This window comes from Canis lupus, chromosome 38 (assembly GCF_003254725.2).
Source record: "Canis lupus dingo isolate Sandy chromosome 38, ASM325472v2, whole genome shotgun sequence".
Classification (NCBI taxonomy): domain Eukaryota; kingdom Metazoa; phylum Chordata; class Mammalia; order Carnivora; family Canidae; genus Canis; species Canis lupus.
Window position 1 is genome coordinate 9647240 of NC_064280.1, and position 18342 is coordinate 9665581.

Consider the following 18342-nt stretch of genomic DNA (forward strand, 5'->3'; position numbering starts at 1 on the left):
AACATTTTCAATAAATGCCTGTTAATCAATAAATTAAAATGTTACATTTTTAAATCATTTCTTTTCAATGCCAAGTATAACAGTGCCTGATATATGAAGTAGAGTCAGTACATATTTTTGAATAAACGACTTTATTTCATTCAGCCATTATTGTTATCCGTATATCTTTCCAGGTTAAGGTTGAATTTCATCTTATCCAGTTAAGCCAAATGATGGACATACAAGTGATAACATAATGGTAATATTAATATCTCAATTTATCAACCATTATCTAAGTTCCAGAACATGAACCAATTGCTGTAAATATTTCATCTCATTTAAATGCCATACTTATCCAATGATACAGATGTCAACCTCATTTTTTTTAGTATTTACTTATTTATTTATTCATCCATCCATTCATTCATTCATTTGTTTATTTGAGAAAAGGCTAATGAGAACATGAGCTGGGGGAGGGGCAAAAGGAGAGCGAGAAGCACACTCCCCGCTGAGCAGGGAGCCAATGTGGGCTAGACCCCAGGACTCTGGGATCATAACTAGATCCAAAGGCAAGCTCTCAAACAAATGAGCCAGCCAGGCACCCCTCAAATTAATTTTATTTATTTATTATTTTTTAAAAATATTTTATTTACTTATTCATGAGAGACACACACAGAGAGGCAGAGACCTAGGCAGAAGGAGAAGCAGACTCCACGCAGGAAGGCTGAGATGGGACTCATCCCGGGACTCCAGGATCAAGCCCTGGGTCAGAGACATCTAGATGCTCAACTGCTGAGCCACCCACGTTTCCACTCAAACTCATTTTAAACAACAAATTTGTTTAACAAACTTAAATAGCTTGTCTCTATTTATATTCTAGAAAGTAGCAGAGCTGGTTCTGCTTTAAGAGCCAAAATCTGTGTTGATCTACAAATCCATGCCTTTCTTCTTTTCTTTTTTTTTCTTTTTTGAAGATTCTATTTATTTACTTGACAGAGAAACAGAGCAAGAGCAGGGGGAGAGGCAGGCAGAGGGAGAAGTAGTATCCCTACTGAGCAGAGACCCTGACATGGGGATCCATCCCAGGACCTTGGGATCATGACCTACATTGAAGGCAGACACTTAACCAACTGAACCTCCTAGGCGCCTTGACTTTTTATTTTTTTGTTGGAAACTATCACTTGCAGTGTTTCGCTCTAAATGGCCAGACTTTAGTTATCTTTTGTGTCTTCTTTTACATCATTAAAAAAAAAAAAAATTAGGGATCCCTGGGTGGCGCAGCGGTTTGGCGCCTGCCTTTGGCCCAGGGTGCGATCCTGGAGACCCGGGATCGAATCCCACGTCGGGCTCCCGGTGCATGGAGCCTGCTCCTCCCTCTGCTTGTGTCTCTGCCTCTCTCTCTCTCTGTAACTATCATAAATAAATAAAAAAAATTAAAAAAAAATTCTATCACATGGAATTATTACCAACAATGAAAGACAGAAATTGAAAAACATAATTCAGATTCTTAAATGAACTATAGATCAACATGAACTAAAAAGACAGGAACAAACAATGTAGAGTCATCACCAGTATGTAAGGTAAGTGGAGAAAGGTGAATCCATGAAAAATTCCCATAAAACTGGGAAACATTTTTATAGAGGTAAGAAGTACATAGGGGAATGTTGAAAGAAACCAAAAGATGAGATTTTGCTAGATGAATGCACACTTAGAATTATGAGATGATGTCATAATAAATATTTTTGATAGCTAGGTTGTTACCGATGATCCCATCTGTTTCTTCAGAAAGATGGGGGCAGACACTTTGTTTGGGACATTAGGGTGTATATATAAAATGAGAAAAAACAGACTGTAAATGAAGAAGACTACAAGCACTGTTACACATCAAAGAAGCAATTTTAGATGGTAAAAGGAGAAAAGACAAAGAGGTTATTTTATTTTAAGAACCTTAATGTTTCATATTGAAGATAGGGAATTCAATGCTCATAGAAATAAACAAAAGAAAATGAAAAGATTACGATCCATAAGAGAGAGTGAACTCACTTGATAGAGCATATTCTCAGAGAATGAATGAGGAAATATGCCTCCAAACAGGGGTGGATTATCCTTGGATGGAGAAAAGGACACCTCTTGCTTGATAGAGTGTGAAAGGATACTAAGACAAGAAGGTTCATCTTTGTAAGTGAAATAGAGAGAATTTGATGTGTTTTGTTGATTTATCTTTTCTTCTAAAATAAAACTCAAGATCATGTGCTGACAGCAAGATGACAGTTGGATTTGTGAAATCTTTCATAATTCCAGAGATCACTGGAAAGACTGGAAACATATAGCAGGCTATTGTGTAATCTTCTGGTATGAACTGGATTTGGAACTCATGAAGATAATTGTATAAAGTATCTACATATGTACTTTTACACTAGCGGATTACCAAATTCTGGAAATAGAAATGGAGAAGGGTCGATGGATTCTGGGGCTGAATTTTGGAGGACAATTGTGAAGGAACCCCTAGGGAAGTGGGGAGGGTTGATATTGGAAGACCAGTTGATTGAAATGATCAATAATCATCCTATCAATTTGGTATTTTATTTTATCTGCATTAATCCTATGGGACCTTCCGACCCTTAAATATTTGATTTTGGTTACTTCCTAATGGTTACTATCAATACATTTCCTTCCAAATATCCTTCCTAATCAATGACCCATTACTTATACACTCACTGTCAACTAATTAACTTCCGCATGCAGTGTTCTTTCCCTGAAATTTGTATTCCGGATGTTAGAAATGTTTAGACAATCATAAAGAGTAGAGATACCATAAATCTGTGAACTTTACATCAGGAACAGCACAGTAATCTCCTATGTCCCTCCTAGACACATTTCTTTCTTATTCTTTATGGTAACAATTGCAAGTTTTCTGATATTCATTAAACTCCGTTTATATATATATATATATATATATATATATATATATACACACACACATGTTGAATGAGTAGTATATACATATATATAATTTCACATGCAAATTTCTCAGGAAATCTGGCAGGAGAGACACTTTATTTTTTTATTTTTTATTTTTTATTTATTTATTTTTTTTAGGAGAGACACTTTAAAAACAAATCAGTTTTGGGGCACTCAGGTGGTTCAGTTGGTTAAGAGTCTGCCTTTGTCTCAGGTCAAGATCCTTGGGTCCTGAGATTGAGGTCCTAGGATGAAGCCTGGTGTCAGGCTCCCTGCTCAGTTGGGAGTCTGCTTCTCTCTCTGCCGCTTCCCCTGCTTGTACTCTCCTTCTCCCTCTTTCTCAAATAAATAAATAAAAATGTTTTAAAAAACAAATCTGTTTTATCAAAGTATAGTAAGTGCTCTCAATACAAAAGGACAATATAATGTAGGGGCACATAGCAGAAGCAACTAACACAGAAGTGGAAAGTGGGGGAAAATAAATAAAATCTACACTGAGCTTTAAGTGATTGGAATATTGTTCACCTTGCTAAAGAGTAGAGAATGTCAGATGATTCTAAACAGAGCTGAAGTCACCAACATCAGAGCTACCATGATGGACTAGGAAGAAAAACTTTGTGCTGCAGGAAAGCATGTCATGGGAACTGGGGAAAACCTGTAGGAAGAATGTATTTGGGAGAACTTCTCTGCAAAGGACAAATGAGCAATATGCATATTTTGATGAAATTGGGTAGCCAGATAGTGGAGAAAGCCAGGTTTGTAGAAAGAGAAATGTCCAAATTTATATGAGAGTGAAATATCTGTACGAGAGTTTTCATATGGTCTGCTCTGGCATAGTACGGTGTGGTAAGTGTGCAGCTTGAGTTTTTTTGTTTTTTTTTTTTGTTTTTTTGTTTTTTTTTTTTTTGCAGCTGTTGTTATGGTTATGAACAATGCTCAAAATGACAAAAATAATGGACAGGTAAGGTTTTGAACAGTACAGAAAAATATAAAGAAGAAATAAAAATCACGTGTCCTTCTACCAGACAGAGCTGCCTACACTTAGTATTTTTTTTTAAGATTTTATTTATTTATTCATGAGAGACACAGAGAGAGGCAGACACACAGGCAGAGGGAGAAGCAGGCTCCCCACAAGGAGCCCTATGTGGGACTGAATCTCCGACCTTGGGATCACGCCCTGAATCAAAGACAAAGGCTCAACTACTGAGCCACACAGGTGTTCCTACACTTGATATTTTAATGTTTCTTTCCATTAATTTTCTACACATATGTGAAGGTGTCATTTGACACAATAAGGATCACATCTATTGATGTAGCCAGTAGCCCCCAGAAACTCTTGTTCTTTTTTTTATTTTTAAGGTTTTATTTATTTATTCATGAGACACACAGAGAGAGGCAGAGACATAGGCAGAGGGAGAATCAGGCCCCATGGAGGAGCCCGATCCGATGCAGGACTCCATCCCGAGACTCCAGAACCACGCCTTGAGCCAATGGCAAGAAGCTCAACCACTGAACCACCCAGACATCCCAAAACTCTTGTTTCTAAATTTTACCAAAGGTAGAGGATTTTTAAAAAGGTCTAGTCTTTTTAGCTTCGCGTATGTGCAAATTTTATGCAGTGATTAAGAGAAACAATTTCAGATTGATCCTAATTTCAGCATATTTCTACCTAGAAGTGATCTCCTAATGCAATTTCCTCAGATACACTCTCCTGGAGATGAATATCCTAAGTATGGTTCAAATATATTTTCATAAAAGGGCACTTAGGGCTGCTTTGGAAATTACTATGATAATTGCCAAAATATTTGACCACTTAAAATCTCTTGATGAAATTATCCTAATCACATTCCTCACTGCTTATGCTGTCACTCTTTCCTGCTCTTCTGCTCTGTCACTAGTCTGTCCTCTTTCAGCCTGGACAAAAGTGAAAATGAAATTTCACAGGCAATATAGCATCTATCCTTTTTTCTAGTAAGTACAATTTAAAAGTGTAAAGTACATAAGAGAAATATGTGTCCTCCACTGATAAACACAGACTGTGTGAAAGTGTCTCTGCTGCTTTTGGCATCCTAAATGATTTTAGTTATAAGGAGGAAAACAAGCAAACAAACAGAATCTGCTTTAGAATAACAGATTTTGATTGAAATCAGACATACTCTTGTGATTTGGCAATTTGTCTAATTTCACATATGCTCTGCTTCCACATCTGTAAAATGGATTTAATAGTTCACATTAGAGAAGTGTTTTGAAAATAAATAGGAGATACTGTCTTTACAGTGTATGGTATATACTAGGAGCCAAAAAATACAACTTCATTTCCATTTCCTTCAATTTATGATCTTTAAAATCTACATTTTATTTATTTATTTTTATTTGTTTGTTTGTTTATTTATTTATTTATTTATTTATTTATTTTTTAATCTACATTTTAAAACCCATTCTTTAGAGTAGCCCAGGTGGCTCAGCGGTTTAGCGCTGCCTTCAGCCCACGGCGTGATCCTGGAGACCCGGGATCAAGTCCCACATTGGGCTCCCTGCATGGGGCCTGCTTCTCCCTCTGCCTGTGTCTCTGCCCCTCTCTCTCTCTGTGTCTCTCATGAATAAATAAATAAAATCTATTTTAAAAAATTTAAATCCCATTTTTAAAAATTGAAATGTAATGGACATATAATGTTATATTGGTTGCAGGCGTAAAACATTAGTAATTCAGTATTTGTGTACAATGCACATGAGCTCAGCACCATGAGTCTAGTTACTATTTATTACTGTACAAAGTTAATATAATTTTATGGACTTCATTCCCCAGGCTGTACAAAACATTCCCTCCCCTCTGACAACCACCACCCTGTTCTCCGTATCTATGAGTCTGGGTTTTATCTGGTTTTGTTTTTTAGATTCCACTCATAAGTGAAATCATGTGGCATATGTAGCATATGATTTTGCTAACTGACTCATTTCAGTTAGCAAAATACCTTCAAGGTCCACTCATGTTGTCACAAATAGCAAGATTTTATTCTTTTTTTTATGTTTAAATACATGCATTGATCACTAACTGGATGTCTTTTTTTTTTTTCATGGATGACTTTGATAATTTCAATTACTTGATAAAGTAAGATACCAGGTGTATTGTTTTAACAGGCAGTACAACAGGTTAGAGCTATTTTACTTAAAATATATATCTTTAAAATGTACTATAATTTGATACAGGTTTCTATGTTACTGAATACAATAGTATCGTTACTATTCTAAGTTAGAAATGACTTTATGTAAACTTCTTAATGACTTGTGATTATTTCACCCTGAAAATGAGAAAAGTTAAAATAATTTTCAGTGTGGTCAAAGGAGTTTTGACAGACTATATTATGATTTCCTTTCCTTGAGGACTGAGAGAAGAAAGTAATATCATGCATAATATTAAGTCATTTGCATATTTTAAAATATACAATAGTCCAGAAATAACCTCCTATAGGCCAATATGACTTGGCTAAAATATCTGTTTCTTTAAAATAACAAATTCTAAAAATAAAATAAAATAAAATAAAATAAAATAAAATAAAATAAAATACCAAATTCTATCTGCTTAAGACTGATGTGGTAATTGAGCTAGAAGTAATTAAACTTCTAGTCTTATGATCAGGGCTTTGAAGAGGAAAAAATCAATATGTTTGATGTAGTCAGTTTCAAATGCATCAGATTAGGGAAGAGTCCCATCAGCAGTAGCTGTTGTCCTCAAGTGCAGGGAGAAGGTGAGGGAAGGATATTGTAGACCAATTTTCTCATCCTGGATACACGGTAAAATGATTTGTGAAGCTTTAAGATTATCAGTATGTCATCACCAGTAATATTGGTGATTTAATTACTCTGGAACTGGGAGGAGCATCCATATATTTAGGACAGCTTAACAAGCAACTGCAAGGGGCAACTTAGTTTGAGAATCATTGGCTTACAGGAAACAAGTTAGAAGGACTCTCAGCCAGAGACTGCCATAATCTACTTCTTTTTGGAGATGCTATTTTTTGAGGTGTTATCCCACTATCTTCCACAAAATATTAACCAAACAAAAAGACCACAGATTAAAGATTGGGGCTGTAAATAGATACATTGCTTTAATTTCCTTTCTAAAAGCACACATTGGGCATGCTATTTATCTCTCCCCCCTTTCTGAATTGCTTTATGTACTTATATTATATTAATAGACTTGAAATAACTAGTTTATATTTTTTGTGGTTATCAAAAACAATGATAAAGGAACTTACAACCTTAGATCTATGAGACTGCGCAATGGTAATTCCTCAACTGCCATTAAAAGTATTATGTTTGTGGAATGCCCGGGTGGTTCAGTGGTTTAGTGCCTGCCTTTGACCCAGGGCATGATCTTGGAGTCCCGGCATCAAGTCCCACATTGGGCTTCCTGCATGGAGCCTGATTCTCCCTCTGTCTATGTCTCTGCCTCTCTCTGTGTCTCTCATGAATAAATAAATAAAATCTTTTTTAAAAAAGGTATTATGTTTGTTATTAAGTACCATAAAGTAATAAACATAGGAGACTATAGTGTAACACAGTAGTCTATTCTTTTTTCTTCTTTTTTGTTTTATTTTTTAGTCTATACTTTTTTAAATAAAGACTATGAACAATACAAATTATATAAGCACATTTTTAAAGCTCTATGTTTGAGGTTTTCTACACAAAAGCTAGCCATACCTAAATAGTATATTTGAATGTTTTGCATGGTACACAAGTCATTGCATTAATTTTCTTTCTCCAATTAGCAAGTTATTGGTCTGATGCTTTGCAGTAACAATTATAGCCCAAAAGAACCTTACTTGTTAGGCCTTCATATATGTTATCAACATCTGTTAATTACCACCAGACTCTTTCTATACCTACTGTTATTATAACAGTAAATCATGTTACAATCTGTTCTAACTCTACAAGATTATTAGTTCCTAATTATCATTTGGGCAATTTAGTGGGAAAGTGATTAAGTTAAAGGGAAAAAAAGAGAAACAATCACCAAGACTTTGAGGATGCAGGGAAATTTATTGTATAGTAGAAGACTGTAGGGAGATGTGAAAACTGGAGATTTAATCTGAAGAAATTAAATACAAAGAAAGAGATAATTAGATCTGAAGTATATATAAATGATATGATGGCTATTAGAAAGATCTGGGACATAGAATTCAGCAATATTTTTGGCTAACTGGATTGGGGGACTGGTAAGGGAGATGTTTACGTTATTTTCAAGTTTCTAATTGGTAGAATTATATGGATAATATCCTGCATCTTCTATAATTATTCCTTTTATATTAATAAGTAAACATGTTGAATTATTTGTCATACAATATCTCATGAACATAATCTAGATAAGATTAACCATACACATATCTGTGTTACTTTTCAACTAATAAACTATAACAATAAAATAGTTGAAATAGCAAGAGGGAAATACAGCAGCTTAGTATAGAAATACTTCTAGTACAATATAGTTTAGGATTACAATACTTTAATCATAATATATTTCAGGGCTAATTGACACCCGTAGTTAAAAGGCTTTTTTAAAGATTTAGCTGAGATATGAAGTTAAGAGAATTGAAGAGTAAGATTTGAGAGACTTGAATACTGGGGAGTCTTCCCAAAATACAGATACTTTTGGTGAAGATTCAGAGGAATTGGGTAAATTAAAAGAATTCTGAAAAAATGATGGAAGAAAACTTTTCAATCACAAAGTTTCAGTTGCATTAAAAAAAGTACATAAGAGATTTTCTTGGCTCAAATTTTGATAAGCAGTAGGTGTTTCTGTGGAAATCTATTTATAGCAGAGCTGCATATTTGAAAAAATGGGAACAAATTGTTCTTATTAGAGCTATGCTCCTTTCTTAATATCTCTATAACAAAAAGAATTATTGGTGATCTATATAAAATAGATTTATTTCATCCTTTAATTACATTTTAAGAAGTTCACTTATAAGTACTCAGGAGATAAATGCATACACATAAGAAATATTAATGCATGCTACAAAAATTCAAAATTTAATCTCTGCTACAATAAAAATGCTGGTAAGTAGTACATTTCATATAGATAGTTGGTGTTATTTTTTGTTTGTTTGTTAATTCTTATTTATGTGTTTTGTTTTATTTGGATAAATTTAATACAGAGACTATATTTGGTGAATAAAATTTGGTGAATTTTGACAAATTTAAACAAGTCTGTAAGCAAAAATACAATTAAGAGATAGAATATGTGCCTTCCCCAGAAAATGTAATCATGTTCCCTTCAAGTTAGTTTTATCATCCAGTGGCAAACATTATTTTTATTTCCATCAGATTTTGCTTATCCATCAGTTTCACGTAAGTAGAATTATACAGCATATGTTGTTTATATGTCAGTCTTTTTACATTTAACATGATGCTTTTGAAAATCAATGTTGTTGTGAGAATCAGTAGATTTATTCCATTGTACAATATACAATGATACGTTCACCACTTACCTGTTAAGAATGTTCCTTTTTATTTCTAATTTGCTAATTTTTTATGATATGAATAGGTGTTGAATATTTCAAGCAATTTCACTGCATCACTGAGATAACAGTTTTTTTTTTCTGTCCAATCTAATAATTTTCGTTGATTGACTGAATTTTAAATGATGAATGAATTCTGCACTCCTGGTACAAATCACACTTGGTCATGTTGTATTATACTTTTTACAGAGTGCTGAATTCTAGCAAACATATGTAAAGAAATAATACCTATTTTACATAAATTTTCCAGAAATTAGAAGAGGATGGAGTATTCCTTAACTCATTATACAAGGACATCATTATCCTTATACTAAAACCAGACAGTCATTACAAGAAAAGAAACTATAGACTAATATTTTTCATGAACATAGACACAAATGTTTTTAACTTTATTTTATAGCATACCAAATTAATAATATTCAAGATGCAAAATACACCATGATCAAGTACTGTTTTTCCCAGGAATGCAAGGTTGGTTTATCATGATAGGCTGAATTTCCCACCTAAATGTTAGTGTCTGAATCCCTGGAATCTGTGCATATGTTAACTTACATGGTCAAAGAGATTTTGCAGATGTGATTAAGTAAGGCATAATGAGATGGGAAGATTATCCTGAATTATCCAAGTGGCCCTTAAATTTAAAAACAAGTATCCTTATAAGGGAAGTAAAGAAAGATTTAATTTCAGAATAGGACTGTCAGACTAATACAGCATGAGAAAGACTCTATCAGTTGCTTCTGATTTTGAAGATGGAGAAAGAGGCCATGAGCGAAAGTAATAAAGGTGGTCTTTAGAAGCAGGAAGATACAAGGAAACAGATTTACCCTTAGAGCTGCCAGCAGGAACAAAGGCCTGAAGATATTTTGGTTTTAACACAGTGAGATCCATTTCAGACTTCAACCTCCAGGATCTAAGAAAGTAACATTTATGTTGTTTTAACACAGAATTGTGTTGTTTTAAAATGAAGTTTGGGGAAGTTTGTTGGAGTAATAACAGGAAATCACATTAATAGACTAAGAAAAAATATATTTTTATCTAAGAGATGCAGAAACATTTGAGTGTACTGCAAAAACAAAATAAGACCCCAAACAGCAAACATTCATATTTATTTAAATAGTTTTTTTTTCCTTTATGTTTGGAATAGAACAAGGAAGTTGGCCTTGAGCATATTTATTCAGAATTGCAACAGTATAATAAGGTCAAGAAAGGGGGTGGGGGAAAAAGGCAGACTTCCAGTTAAATAAATAAATTATTCTGATGTGATGTAGAGCATAGTAATTATAGTTAGAATATTGTATTGCATATTCAAAAGTTGCTAAGGGAGTAGATCTTAAGAGTCCTTATCATACACACACACACACACACACATTTGTAGACTATGCATGGTGATGTTAACTAAACCTATTGTGGTGTTCATTTTGCAATGTATGCAAATGCCAAATCATTATATTGTACATCTGAAACTAATATAATGTTCTGTATATCAATTATTCCTGGACAAAAAAAGAAAAAAATGCAATAAGATAGAAAACAAAATAAATATATGTATTTTTGCAGTTATCATGATTATGTGTCTAAAAAGATCCTAACAAATCCATAATGAGCTAGTAGCAAGGTCATAGAGTTTAGCAAGTTTTCACAATACAAAGTCATAATGGAAAAACTAATAGATATTGCATACTTAAAATGGATGCTTTTTATTTATGTAAATTATACACAGAGTTGATTTAAAAAGCATTATTATGTAAGGTACTTGGGGCAAGTATTTAGTGTTACTTGAAAATTCACAAGTCCTGTATAAAATAAGTCTAATAATATTAATTTATAAACATCCCTAATCCACTATAGTTTGTGCATTCAAGGAAGAAAAAACATTAGAATCCACATTCTTTAGAGGCAACAGAGTAGAATTAGGGAAAAATAAACTAATATTTTTAGTATATGCCAGATACTGTGATGACACTTAAAGAAATTATCTTATTCAATATGGAACAGGGAAAATTACTAAAGTTTATACCATTCACTGGCACCTACCTCAGCCATGAAAGACCAGAAGAACAATGTGTACAAGAATTAATGAAGATCACCATTGTTCTATGCCAAATACCCCTATTTTAGACTCCATCACTGCTCTCTCTGAATTTTCTAAACTATTACAAGTAAATGCTTTTTACAATTTGAAAATGGTTAATAACCAAACTAAGTAATTCATCATTCAGGAATAGTTATAGGATTAAGAATTTTGGGATTAAGAAATTTCCAATTTGGGACGCGTGGGTGGCTTGGTGGTTGAGCGTTGCCTTCGGCTCAGGGCATGATCCAGGGGTCAGGGATCGAGTCTCGCATCGGGGTCCTCCTAGGGAGCCTGCTTCTCCCTCTACCTATGTCTCTGCCTCTTTCTCTGTGTGTCTCTCATGAATAAATAAATAAAATATTAAAAAAAAGAAATTTCCATATTTATTCAAGGATAGCAAAAACATTTTTCTAGTTTATTGAGAAGTAATTGATATACATCACTGCATAAATTTAAGGTGTACGGCATGATAGTTTCATTACATGTATTTTGAAATGATTATCACAATAGGTTTAGCTAACATCCATTACCTTATATGGATAAAATATAAAAAAAAGGAAAAGAAAAAATAAAAAGAAATCCTGGGACATCTAGGTGGCTTAGTGGTTGAGCATCTGCCTTTGGCTCAGGGCATGATCCTAGGATCCTGGGATCAAGTTCCACATCAAGGTCTCTGTACCGAGCCTGCTTTATCTCTGCTTATGTCTCTGCCTCTCTGTGTCTTTCATGAAAAAATAAATAAAATATTTTAAAAAAGAGAAAGAGAAAAAAGAAAAAAAGAAATTCTACTTCTGATGAGAACTCTTAGGATTTACTCTCTTAGCCACTTTTCTATATATAATGCAGCACTATTAACTATAGTCATCATGTTGTACATTAAATCCCTAGTGTTTATTTATCTTATGACTGGGAAGGATAAACACCTTTACTTTCTTTTCAGAAATGTAATGTCAAAGGAAAGGGGAAAAAAGTTGTAAAAAATAAGATATGGATGTATGCTTTAGTTTTGTATTGTTCAGTAAATGTTCCAATGCCAATGTTAGCCCATTCTTAATGTGGTTTCCCTCAGTTCCATTGCAATTTAATTCATTATGCTTTTATTTCTTATTCAGGGACACTAACCATGTTAGGTGTTTGCTGGTTCTTACAATTCAGATTTTTCTTAATGGAGTCAGAAATGTGACTTGTATTTAATAACATCTGGGATTTGCATTTCAGGAAGTACAACTACACTGTTGCTAGGGGATACCATAGATGTGTATGATTCTGGGTGTATTTGCATATTTTACTTTAATATTTTATTGCTTTTTGAAGACAATGCTAGAGTTATAAATGAAAGAACATATACTATTTGTCCAACATAAATTCTGTTGTTATGTGAATTATTTTATAACAGAGAAAAAAATGTTTTACTGGTATAGCACAGGAACGATGATGATACATAAATTCATAGGAATTCAGTAAGTTGATCTACAATTGTCATTTTTGATAGTAAAGTATTTTCCTCTTTATATCAAAGGCGAGTATCAAAGCCAGTCACTTTCTGAATAGTGTTATTTAATGAATTTCTTAGTCAATGAGATATGTGGATATAGGATGAAGATTTTCTCTTCACTGACCCTTTATGAATACATTTATCATGCTTCTGTAGGTCTAATATTATTTGATATGAAATCTAGGATTAAATTGATCCTCAATATATGCTCTGAAAAGAAAGGAAGGCTTATCTTGATCATTATATTCAAGTATATTGTTATATTTGTAGAATAAATTTCAAAGTAAAGGATGGTCCAGAAGAAGACAGGAAAAGCCCATATTTCACTTTTTCACGTTACATATTATAAGTCTGTATATCTGCTGGGAGATTATTCTCCATGTCTCTGGCATTTCTACAGTTCTAGACATTAACACCTTTAAAAGCTAGAGAGAGTATCTCCATATAGACAAGTGAGCAGATTTTACATATGTGTGGCGATAGTCCGGGTCAAGTCCCCTTCCTTGTTCTAGATCTAGAGGTTTGCTTATATTCCAGGAAAAATAAAATAAAACAAAATAAAACGTTTCTCATAGGCAAAGTGTGGGCAAGTTTGTCAGCAGTTTCTGGTTAAGATTGGGTTCCCTAAACTGAGTATTTATGAACTGTGACACAAATCACTGCGTATTCAGCATTTACCCAGGCACTTTCTGTGTTATTCCCATGCTTGAAAGACAAAAGAATCCAATGTGAACATGAAGCTCATGTTCTCATAAGTGCCATGAGTAATATTCTGCCTAAATCCAATTAATCTCATTGTTTTCTTTTTAATAGATAACTGTATCTATTAATACGTATGTGTGTATACATATATAAATACATACACATATGTGTATCTTATGCATATTTAAAAATTAAAAATATCTTATAGAAGTTAACAAAAATCCCAGATTTGACAATTTAAAGCAATAGTTTGAATGAGCACAGCTTAAATTCTAGGAGTATAATTGAACAAAGCAAGAATTATACTGCACTGAAGTATAACTTCAAATACCACACACTTAAAATTATAAAAGGCAAGCATATCACAAAAATAAAAGAATTCCTAAGCAATTATCAGTTAGAGAATAAAAGCATTAGTAGTGGATCTGAATTTTTTTTTTAAATTTTCTTCAGAGACAGACCAGGGGGAAAAAAGTGGTCCAATAAAACTCCCTTCAAAATATGTTATTGATAAAACTCACAATTAAAGTATTAATGGTATTTAAAAGTGAAAGAGTCCTTACCTATGGAATACATTTTATAGAATATACCTATTCTCCCTAGAACTTTTATGGTAAACAAATCTGTAACATACAGATTTATTTGTGGTTCTTTGCAAATTATTTTTAAACAGTGCAATTATTAGTGTATAAAATGGAAGAGGTTTCTTAAATGAAATATTTCTCTTTGTATGAAGTATCATTTGTTAACCTCACATGTAAATGGTAATCCACATCTCGTACTAATGTGGCAAGAAAGGAATAAGGAGACTGAGTTGGCTGTTACCGACTTACTTTGATTTTACCTCTACTTCATAATTACGCATCCTCAAAATCATTAGTAATACATGATATTGGGTAAATGTTCATTTTAGATTACAAATGATTTATCTCAGAACTAAAACAGATTATTTTTTCAAAATTCAGAATACCTAAAACTAATAATTTTGAGAAAACTGTAACAACTCATAACAAAAGAGATTACTTGTTAAATGCAAAAGCCCTTTGGTCACAGCACTTGAGTTTCAACTCAGCACTTCTACTCAGAGATTCTATGACCTTGAGCAACATGAGAAAAAACAAAATATTATAGTATTCAGGGTCCACTTAGAAAACAGAAACCACACTAAGCATTTTTAGAGAGAGAGAATTTAATGTTAAGAATTGTTTTCAAGTTTTGGACAACTGAAAGAGATACTGAATATTGAAGTAACATGGAAATTAGTAACTCCTAGAAAGAATCAAGGCCAAATTAGGAGAAAAAATGAAGTGTGAGTTGGAGTTATAAGAACCGAGGCATTTGGCGAAAGGCTCTGTGGTTCTAAAACCTAGATCTTTGAGGATGTGTTTCTGATGTTGGCACCTGTAAAGGCTAAGAATAGGGTTGTTTCTGGGAGGAGCAAGCAAAGCTGGAGAGTAGAATCAACTTTCCATACTCACATGGAGTATTCCTAAGGCAAAACTGAGGAGAACTCTAAGAAAACAGGAAGAAGCATATCCCTTCCTACATTCTCCTGTCTTTTAGTTTCTCTAAAGTGCCCCATATTTGCAAAATTTCATAGAGAACCAACTGTTAAAGTTTAAACCAGCTTGCATAGCCTAGCTCTAGAATCACAGAGTATAAAAGGGTGGATTTGGTGTTTATAGGCAATAATAGCTTAGTGATTTGTACAAATTTCTATCTTATATCATTGTTATAATGAAGAAATGAGTTTAATGTAAAAATCTGGCTCACATTAAACAGTTAATGATTGCCTTCAATTACTAAAGTATATAGTTAAAATTTAATCAAAGGAAAATTAAAACTAGGCAAGAAATCCTAATCGAGAAAAAAAAAAAAGAAATGAGCACAATGAAATCCATAATCCTATTCCTCTTGACAATTGAATCTGTAATACTTTGAACAATGTTTGACATTCAACAAGTGTTCAAGAAATATGTGTTGACTAAATAATTTTTGAAAACATTACACACATTCATTATCTATTGCTATGTAACAAAGTATTCAAAACTTAACGTTTAAAATAAAACCTTTTTCTTCCATAATATCTGTAGGAAAGGAGTCAAATAATTATTTTATCTGAGTAGTTCTGGATCAAAATCTCTACATCAGTTTGTTAGCTGGATATGCAAGCACCTCAAAGTCTGTCTAGGGGTAAATTTACTTCCAGATTCAAATGGCTATTGGAAGTCTTCAAAAGATCTGCTTCAGAGTTCACTCATGGTTGTTAGAAGGAATTTATTCAATGGAGTTGAAAACTTATGCCCAAAAAGAAATTTGCACATTGGATGTTTATTGCAGCTTTATTCATAATTGCCAAGTTAGAAACAACCAAGCTGTCCTTTGGTATCTGAATAGATAATAAACTATGTACATCTAGACAATAGAATACTATTTAGTGCAAAAAGAAATGAGTTATCAGTACATGAAAAGTCATGGAAGAATACAACTGCCCATTACAAAGTGAAAGTAATGAATCTAAAAAAACTACATACTGCATGATTCCAACTACATGACATTTGGAAAAGGCAAAACTGTGGAGAGAGTAAAAATATAGAGGTCACCAGGTTTGAGTTGGGGGCGTGGAGGGATGAATAGATAGAGCACAAAGGATATTTGGTGTATATCTGTATGGTATTGTAATGATGGATACATATCATTATATATAAATCAATAAACAACAATTTAACATTCCATGGAAAGTTAAAACCAAAAGTGAACTGTAATATAAAATTTGGACTTTGAATGATTATGGTGTTTCACTTTAGGATTCATCAGCTCTAAAAAATGTACCACTCTAGTTGTTAATGTTAATAATGGAAAAGGCCAGGTATGTGTGAAGGCAGGAGGTATTTGGGAAATCTCTGTACTTTCTCCTCAATTTTGCTATGAACCCGAAACTTTTCCAAAAGATTATCATAATAAAAAAGATTAAATAAAATCGTTCTGGAAAAACATTTCTATATACATTATTTTACTCTAATAATGCATATCTTAAAATAATATTTTACCTGGCATATAGTTATGCAGTTAATTAAGTTTTTATCCTTACCTATTTTTCGTGTAATACTGATATTTTTTTCTCTGACAAATGTATTTTTCTTTTCAACAATTTTTCTAGTTTAAAAAAGTAGTTGTCTGAGATTTAATTTAGTGTTCTATCTGGGGTTCCTTTCTTAGTCCATTCTTGTAACTAATTTTTTTAAAAAGATACTCCAAACAAGCATAAATAAACATTGTACTACCCTATAACCACCAGGGAAAACATTTGAAATCTGTAATATTCCTTTATAAATTAAGGAATCTCATAAAAACAGTTACTGGTATCTCCTGCTGCCATTGAAAATTCAATGGTTGTTGATTATAATTTTATAACATATTTAATTTAAAGTTAGTTTTGTATAGCCAATGTGGTGTTCTGAATTTCAGCACAAAGGGCTAAAGTGGGTAGCTAACATTGATAATTCAATTCAATTTTCCCATTTGCACAATTTATTTGCTCACTTCATTTCAAAGTTTCATGTCACTATAGACAATTGGTATAATTAAGTTTATGTTAAGATCACTTGACTATCTTACCTATATTCATCCAAAATATACGTATGTGGTATCTTGCCAGATCACTTTGCTTCAAATCGCAATAAATTTTCATAATTGCAAAGTAATTGGGTAAATGAAAGACAGATTAGAATTATATTTTGTATAGAAAGCGTTAGTTTCATACATAAGCATATTCTGCAGTTTTAGCAAAAATTACTTTTTTTAATATCTGAGCTGAAATATAATTATCGCTAAAACTACACAAATATTAAAATTGAAGATTAGCATGGCCCCTGCATAAGAATGACATGCAAATTCATGAAGCAGTCCATATTTTGTGTGGTTCCCCAGTGAACCCTTTGCAGATTAACTTGGGAAAAAAATGATATGATTGAAAGTACGATGTGAGACACTGAATAAAGAAATTATGATATTTAACTAGAAAAATATTCTTGTAAAGCCAACTGTGATATGTGAATGAAGCCGAGTTACACTTGAAAAAAATAATACTACATTTACATTTTTAGGAACTGAAAATAGAATATTTATATGTAAGTTAGAAAATATTATACAATACTTGATTTTTTTCCTTAAATCTTGAAATTTGCCCTTGTCCAATCTGGATAAATTTGTTTTCTGAAATTTTCAAATTAAATTTACAGTGTCTAGAAGTCTTGTTTGGTTCTACTAGAGAGAAATTTTATGCTTGTGTTAGGGAAAGCTTATAGGTGTGCTTCCCAACTCATTGTTCAGTAAATACATTGATTTGTCAAATGTAGTATCATGATTTAAAAAAAAAGAATGAAAAATTCACTATTGCAAAAGTACAATAGTTGGTTAGAAATAAATGGATGCCAACGTTTTCTTTCTAGCTTGTATTCAAGATGTGGTTGACTGAATTATTGATTCTGATTTTTCACTCCACAGTAGGGTATTAAACATCCAAACACTTACCATGGCCTCATGATGGCAGATTGCATTTCCTCACCTCTTGACTCTGGGCTTGACCAGATTATTTGTTTTGGTCAATTTAA

At 32.8% G+C, this 18342-nt stretch overlaps 1 pseudogene; it reads left to right on the plus strand.

Moving 5' to 3' along the window:
* Window positions 1-17548: 17548 nt before the first annotated feature.
* On the plus strand, window positions 17549-17646 carry LOC112643280 (U6 spliceosomal RNA; annotated as a pseudogene).
* The last annotated feature ends 696 nt before the right edge of the window (window positions 17647-18342 follow it).